Source organism: Rhinopithecus bieti, unplaced genomic scaffold (assembly GCF_001698545.2).
Source record: "Rhinopithecus bieti isolate Rb0 unplaced genomic scaffold, ASM169854v2 scaffold_43749, whole genome shotgun sequence".
NCBI classification, from domain to species: domain Eukaryota; kingdom Metazoa; phylum Chordata; class Mammalia; order Primates; family Cercopithecidae; genus Rhinopithecus; species Rhinopithecus bieti.
This window is the reverse complement of record NW_016818380.1, coordinates 2049232-2057948: the sequence shown is the minus strand read 5'-3', so window position 1 is coordinate 2057948 and position 8717 is coordinate 2049232. Positions and strand designations below refer to the sequence as shown.

Here is an 8717-nt window from a genome sequence, read left to right as displayed (position 1 = left end):
GATGGCCGCATTTTCATTATGATTATGGTCATTTGTAGAGTCTTTGTTTTAAATTCCTGCTACTATAGTGAGAGATTTAGGAGATTGTAAATGAATACGAATTTAGTTTGGGAATAGAGAGTTAAGATAAAAATGGTCTTTTGGACCCCTGCACTGTTTATGTTAGTATTTCGCAATTTAATTCCTATAACTTTTTGAGATTATTTGGAGAGTTTTTTAACTGCAAAATATTGTTGTTTAAATAAAAACATTTAGTGATAATAATTCCAGAGTAAATGACCATGATGCAATTGCAAGGACTTTCTTTCTTGTCTAAAAAAGCAGATAAATGATTGATCTGTTTTTCTTATTCTTTTAGGGAATATAGAAAGACACAGTAAAGAGAGGGAGAGAGAGAAAAATATCCAAATATTAAACACGCGGACTTGGATCTAAAAATGGATGGTCAAAGATCTTGGGAACTAAGGGGCCTTCTTGCCAAATAAGGAAACTTGGCACGTTGCACTGTGTATTTTAACTTAGCACAAGAGTGAGTGTTATTGGCAATATATTGGCTCAGAGCCTATCTGGAAGGAGCAGTGAAACTGACTTCGATAGGGCTACAAAATTATAAATAGGAGGTATGAGGAGTGTGGAGTGAATAATCGAATCATCAGAGAAAACACTGAAGAAATTACAATGATGTTTCATGAAAAGAAGTCAGATGTAAGGTGAAGCTATTGGGGGGGAGTGAAAGAGCAAAATGGACAGTTTATTTTAGAAATTGGTAGATTCAGAAGAGATGAATCAATGGTTTTGTTTGTTTGTTTGTTTGTTTTCTTAAACTGCAAAAAGGTGTTGTAGGGATATAGTACTTCTTGGAATAAGATAGCCCTATATCTGTATCCTGAGATGTTGGAAATAAAAATGAAGTTAGATCACTTGTTTTCCATTTTATTCTACCCAGGACAGATTGACAGGGTGAGTGTCTTGTCTATCTAAATGTAATAGGAACAGTTAAGGCACCTTTTGGTCTTACTGCAAGCAAGATTTAGGCTAGTCTTTTGGCAGCTATTAACTTTGCCTCAGTAGACACAAATAAGCAGAGTTCCAGCGGTGACCAGAAAATTGTACCTGGTAAGGGAAGAGGACTGTGAATGCTAGAGCTTAGCTTGATTTGACGGATACATGGGTGCTTTTATGTCAGACCCTCCTACGAAAAGCTGAAGCATCGATTACACCCTAATAACTGTTAAGTAATCCCAGCACAGTAGAATCTGTGAGAACAAAGCAGCCACACATTTGACACCTTAACCCTAGTGTCTTCAATTGTAATAGGAAATTAAAGCCTCAAATTGAACTTTAGATGGATGGTAAGCAATCCAGTAATTACTGTAATAAGAAAATAGTTAGTTTAAATAGGGAAAACAAAAGGCAAATTAGAAGGAGGAGGCAGAATGTTATTAACAAAAAGTCACGATATGGTAGAAAACAATGATAGGACTTTGGAGTCAGGCCTGAATTTGACACAAGTGGTGTCACCTGTAAGGTAGTTGGCTTGAGCTACTTTCATTCCCTTGATCCTCAGTTTTCTCACTCATATAAGTTAGGGACAGTAGTACCTGCTTCTAAGGATAAGTATCGTCATGTGTCCATTAATGATGGGTATACGTTCTGAGAGAACTGCATTGTTAGGTGATGTTGTAGTTGTGTAAACACTGCAGAGTACACTTACACAAACCTAGATACTATAGCCTACTACACACCTAGGCTGTGTGAGATAGCCTATTGCTGGTAGGCTACAGACCTATGCAGCATGCTACTGTACTGAATAGGCAATTGTAACACAATAATAAGTATTTCTATCGAAAAATAGAAAAGTCACAGTAAAAATACAGTATAAAATATATGGTATCAAAGATAAAAAGTGGTACACCTGTATAGGGCACTTACCATGAATGGAGTTTGCAGGACTGGAAGTTGGTCTGGGCAAGTCAGTGAGTGAGTGGTGAGGGAATGTGAAGGCCCAGGACATCACTGTACACTACTGTAGACTTTATAAACACTATACACTTAGGCTCTACTAGATTTATTTAAACATTTTTCTTCAATAATAAATTAACCTTAGCTTGCTGTAACTTTTTTGCTTTATAAACTTTAAACTTTTTTTTAAACTTTTGAATCTTTTGAAATAACACTTAGCTTAAAACACAAACACATTGTACAGCTATACAAAATTCTTTATATCCTTAGTCTGTCAGATTTTTTTCCTATTTTAAATTTGAAAATTGTTTTGCTCCTTAAACTTTGTTAAAAACTGAGAAACACACACATCAGCCTAGCCCCACACAGGGTTAGGATCATCAATATCACTGCTTTCTACCTCCACATCTTGTCTCACTGGAAGGTCTTCAGGGGCAGTAATATGTATGGAACTGCCATCTCCTATGATAACAATGCCTTCTTCTGGACACCTCCTGAAGGACCTGCCTCACTTAACTTTTTTTTTTTTTTTAAGTTTAAAAGTACACTCTAAAATGAGGATTAAAAAGTATGGTAAATACATACATGAGTAACGCTCATTTATTATCCTTATCAAGCATTGTGCACTGTGCATAATTGTATGTACCATACCTTTATACAGCTGGCAGCGTAATAAGTTTGTTTACACCAGTGTCACCACAAACACATGAGTAATGCATTGTGCTATGATGTTAGGAAACTGTGCCATCACTCAGCAATAGGAATTTTTCAGCTTTATTATAATCTTATGGGATCACTGTTATATATGCAGTCCATTGTTGACTGAAACATAGTTATGTGGTGCATGACTTTATGAGAAAGCACATAGAAATGCTCGTGACAGTGCATGAAAATTCAGCCAATGTATCAGTGTGATAAAGAAGGATGTTTTACCACATCTTTCAAGTTATACACAGAGCTGCTTGCCCACTCTCCTAGTCTGTTTTCTGCTGCCAGAGCAGTCTATCACAGCCTGGGTAATTTACAAGGAACAAGGGTAATTTATTTGGCTTATGGTTCTGGAGCCTGGAAAGTCCAGGAACATGGCTCTGGCATCTGGCGAGAATCACCCATTGTGGAAGGGTGGAAGGCGAAAGCAAGCCATGAAAGACAAAGAGAAAAAGTGAACTCCTGAGATAATGAACCTACTCCCAGGCTAATAGCGAGAGTCCATTTATGACTTAATCACCTCTTAAAGGTTCTGCTTCCTAGTACTGTTACATTATCAACGAAGTAATTAAATTTCAACATGAATTTTGGTGTGAGCATTCCTACCATAACACTCAGCTTTTCCAGCTAAGGCTTGCCTTTGGTACCCTGTCCTGTTCCCAAGTCATGCTTATGTAGTGGGTAGGTAGGTTTTGATAACTACTCTCCTGCTTAGGGTTTCTAAAGTGTGCTTTAGAACCACTTGGAACCATTCTTATAGCTGATTTTGAGCAAGGCCCAACACCCTTCTTTCTGGATTCATCTCTGGGCTTCCATTTAAGAAAACCAAAAAGAAAAGGAAAGAACTGCTGTCTGCACATCAAGTAGTAAATCTTTACTTATTAAACTTTTCTACCAAAGTACTCTGTTGTGGGGAAAAATGAATGTTTTCCTTCAAGAATTTGTCCATATAGCCACGGATAACCCAATGCAAGCAAGTACTTGCTTTAAAATTTTGTATTTAATCTTAAAAAATTTATGTGGATTTTGCATTCTCTTCTTTCGTTCTCTGTTTTACTTAAATTGAACAAATTGATACAAACAGATACATATTTATTCCTCCAGATCTTTTTTTCTTTAGAAACAGAGTCTTGCTATGTTGTCCAGGCTGGCCTTGAGCTCCTATGCTCTAGCAATCCTCCCACCTGAACTTTCCCAGTAGCTGGGGTTAAGGGTATGTGCCACCTTGCCTGGCTTATTCCCCATAGTGTTAAAGTGAAATTGATGCTGTAGGACAGCTGTTTATTCATATCACCTTCTGCACAATACTGTGTAATACCATATATGGGAATAAGCACACAAGGAACTTGGGATTGGTCCTAATAAAGAGTCCTGCACCATTAAGCTGTGCAGCCCAATACTGCATGGGGTGGTGCAATTCCATTTTGCTGATACAATAATAGGGGTAGATCATCATCCAAAGAGTTTTGATGTTAGGTGGTTATGCTCTGGCTTTCAAGACAAAGAGACCTCTTTGCTTTGGGAATGCGGGAGAAGGAAGAGGAAAGTTTTAGGATAGAAACCTGGAATGTGGCTCTTAGCTTCCCATCCAGTTTGGGAGGAGAAATTGAAGAAGATGACCAAATCATTTCCATTATTTCCATCACTGATGTGGTTCACTGTGCTTCTCCATGATGTTTGGTGTTGGGTTCATAACTGCCTCCCTCAGAAAAGGAAGGAGACCGTCTGTACTTTATAGTAGATTAGTCATCAACTCACAGGGTTGGAGTGGGTCTTAAAGTGGATTCATTCTGCTTTCCTAGCTGATGCGAGTCTCCCACTCCCACTCCACACCCCACGTCCCATTGAACTCTTTTGGTGGTGGGTCACTCGCTACCAAAGAGGGTGGCAGATTTTCTTGTTGGCCAACTCTAAACCAGGAATCCTTTTTTTTTTTTTTGGAGACAGGGTCTCACTTTGTGCAGTGGCACAATCATAGCTTATGCAACCTTGAACTCCTGGGCCCAAACTATCCTCCTGCCTCAGTCTCTCGAGTAGCAGGGACTACAGGCATGAACCACCGCACCTGGCTAATTTTTATTTACTTAACTTTTTGTAGAGATGGAATCTCACTATGCTGCCCAAGTTGGTCTTAAATGCCTGACCTCAAGCGATACTCCCACTTTGGCCTCCCAAGGAACAAGGAATTCTTTCTGTAACTTTCATCCCCAGATAGCCTGGCCTCTTGATCATCAAAACATAATATAAGGTCTTAGTCTTCCCTAGTTTTACCATCCCCATTCCTTTCACCCTCTGTCTTACATTGGGGTTACCATGTTTTAACCCTTGCATCACCCTTCTCGGGGAGTATTCATTCCAGGCACTCAGTCCAAAGTTGTACCTGTCTGTCAGCAGCCAGGATGGTCTGATATACTTTCTATTTGACAGAAAACGGTTTGGGATACAAACAAGAGCTGAGTAGCAGCAAGAACTAGGGTGGGAGCAGGATAAGTGGTAGGTGGCGAGCTGAAGTGAGCCTTGTGTACTCATGGGCTATGGCTTTCTCCCCATCCCCAGTCCTAACACCTGTGAATTCCTCTTCTAGCCAAGCCCTAGAAATCCCCGCTCTCCGTGCACCCTCACTTTATACAACTCTGGCCCCATTCTCTTCCTCATGCCACAAGAAGCTCCCAGTTACTCAACACAACAAGCCCACGCAGCGGCCCATGCCGTGGCCGTAGGTTGTATCCAATTCATGTTTCCTAGTTTGGGCTTCTGTTTGAGCACAGACATGTTTCCACGCAGCATTTCTGTGGCATAAGTGCTCCAACCAACTACATTCCTGTGTCTCCCATCTTTTACTTCTGGTAAGAATATTTTTGGTAAGGAAGTGTGTTGTGGAAGTTGATTTTTATTAATTGACATATTAAATTACTTTATTTCAATAAGAATGTTTAGCTTAGTTTTATTCTTACCATTGCTCTAACTAGAGAGTTACATTATGGTAAAGATAGAGGAGGGGGAAAACATGAAACAATGGCTATTCTGTTTTTTAGATTCTTATTTAAAGTTGAGTTCTCGCAGATATCCATACCTAAAGTCCTATTTACTTAACCCAACCTACTCTGTTTAAAATACACTATTTTTTGAACTAGAAATTCCATTTGACCCAGCCATCCCATTACTGGGTATATACCCAAAGGATTATAAATCATGCTGCTATAAAGACACATGCACACATATGTTTATTGCTGCACTGTTCACAATAGCAAAGACTTGAAATCAACCCAAATGTCCATCAATGATAGACTGGATTAAGAAAATGTGGCACATACACACCATGGAATACTAGGCAGCCATAAAAAAGGATGAGTTCATGTCCTTTGTAGGGACATGGATGAAGCTAGAAACCATCATTCTGAGCAAACTATCATGAGGACAGAAAACCAAACACCACATGTTCTCACTCATAGGTGGGAATTGAATAATGAGAAGACTTGGACACAGGATGGGGAACATCACACACTGGGGTCTGTCATGGGATGGTGGGAGGGGGAAGGAATAGCATTAGGAGATATACCTAATGTAAATGACAAGTTAATGAGTGCAGCACACCAGCATGGCACATGTATACATATGTAACAAGCCTGCACGTTGTGCATATGTAACCCTAGAACTTAAAGTATAATTTTTTTTTTTTTTAAAAAAAAGATAAACTATTTTTCTAGGAGCAGTCTTGGAGGAAGAAGGGAAATGTCTATGGTAGACACAGTACTGGTTGGTTCTATTCATATACCTAGTCTTCAACTTTTCTTTTTTTATTTTCTTTTTTTTTTTTTGAGACAGAGTCTCACGGTCACCCAGGCTGGAGTCATAGCTCACTGCAGCCTCGACCCCCTGGGCTCAAGTGATCCTCCTGTCTCAGCCTTCCAGAGTGCTGGGATTACAAGTGTGAGCCACTGTACCCAGTCAGCTTTTATCTTTTTCAGTTATTAAAAAAAAATAGTAGAACAACAGTCCTGTTGAGGAATAGAATCTTTGAATCTTTGACCTTGGTGTTGTGGATAAATACACTGAACCAGAGCTTTCCTCAGTTTTTTGAAGATAAAACTCATAGGGGAACAAAAATTGCAGAACAGTGATTCCAAGTGGTGTTCTTTTAATACACATGATGATAAAAACACATTTTATTAATTTATTCACTGATCTATGTTAAAGAGGCTGAAATAATACTAGCATAAATATCAAGGCAGCAAGTTTGGCAAAATAATTTGCTGAATATTGAAAGCTCTTTTCAAAGAGTATCTTTTTTGTCATATCCAGGTCATGATAAAACAAGTTAAGTTTTTCTTCCAATATTGTATAAAAAGTAAACTGGCAACCTTACTTTTGAAGAAGGGGAAGGGAAGTATGAATTAGGGACAGGAAAAAGAGGAAGGATCTAAATTCAGAAATATAGGCCCATATAAAACCACAAGATAGAAACATCCAGAGAAAGTTCAAAGACCTTTTTTCTAGTAAAGTTAATCCTTTCATAAAGTAGATTTTATTTTATTTTACTTTTAGAAATGAGATCTCCCTGTGTTGCCCGGCTGGGCTCAAGTAATCCTCCAGCCTCGGCCTCCCAAAATGCTGGGATTGCAGGTGTGAGCCACTGTGCCCGGCCAAAGTAGATTTAATTTTTTTTAAAAATCGTCACTTGCAGGTATTAGATAAGCAGGTTATAGTTTTCCTGGGTTAGATGTCCATTGACTATGCAGCCGATAAGGTCTGAAAGAAGACAGTGGTCACCGGGGAAGGAGGGGATGCTCCAGCACCCTACCAAAGTGAGTGCTATCATTGAATAAATAGATCTTAGCAATGCTAATATCCAAAAAGTGCAAAAAAGAAAATATTGTGTTTTAGCAATTTAAATATTCACATTATGAAAAAAGTTTAAAATAAATTATAATTACTTAACTAATAAGATCTTTCAGAAATGACCAAAAACAAAGACGGCAGTTAAACAGAGGAGTGAGAAAGAATTAGAACATATGCAGAGAGGAAAAGGATTTTGGGATCAATAGCACATTTGTTTATTAATAGTTGCTTTGCAAAACTAAGAGCCATAATATAAAACAATTCTGAAGATGGGGAGAGGAAAGCTATTGAGGAGAGAATACCTGACCATAAAAGCTGAAAGAATAGATGGCTAAATATGACATCAGGGGTTATTAAAATAATGAGAAAACCATAATTTCCATTAATTGCATGTATACCATATGCTGGGCACTGTGCTCATGTGTGCACTTTCACAGCACTGGTATTATTGCCAGTGAGAAGAGTGAGGTCAGAGAGGCATGGTGCCTTGCCCAAGTAGCTAATAACAGATCTGCTGGTAGATCTCTCTAGTAGGGGTCTTTCCCCTGAATCATGCTACTTCCCTGTTGAAATATCTCTTATTTGGAAGTGAGATGTATCAATGAAGTCAAATACTGTGCAAACTTGCTAACTTTGGGGCTGTCAGTTTTGTGACGTTGAATGGAAAAGATCTGAAATGTTTTATTTATGCATCTGGAAAAGCCACAGTCTGAGAAAAAGTGATTTGTTAAAGTTACCTTACTGAGAGGTGGAGGGAGAGTTCAAACTCATGTCAATCTAATTCTAAAACCTTGCTTTTTGATGTTAGAACTATAGTAGGGTCATTTTGTTTTTAACTGGGTAAAATAACAGTGAAAAGATAAATGACTTATTTGAAGTCAACATGGATCTAAGAAATCAAGAAGCAAAATAGATCTGTGAATAGAGAAACTTAAGTCTACTTTTTTGGACTAGAAGATTGAAAACTTAAAAGTAAAATAACTCTTTAAGATTTCCTATTTTCATATGGTTCTACTTTTGATAATTAGCTGATGCTGCTATATATGTTTTCAGCCATTTAATAGTTAAATTTTTTTGAAATTTAAGGAAAATTTTAAATTAAAAATTTTTTTGACATTCTACTCAAATAGTGAAATGATTGGATTCAACCACCAAATGATTGATTTTCAACATTTACAGAGTTGTGATGCCTTATTTTACTTTGATTT

General features: G+C 38.0%; 1 protein-coding gene across 2 annotated transcripts in view; it reads left to right on the top strand.

Annotated features, from left to right (window-relative positions):
* MAP3K20 (mitogen-activated protein kinase kinase kinase 20) overlaps positions 1 to 8717 on the top strand; it is a 193374-nt gene that overhangs the window by 2772 nt on the left and 181885 nt on the right. The gene's annotated exons all lie outside the window — the stretch shown is intronic.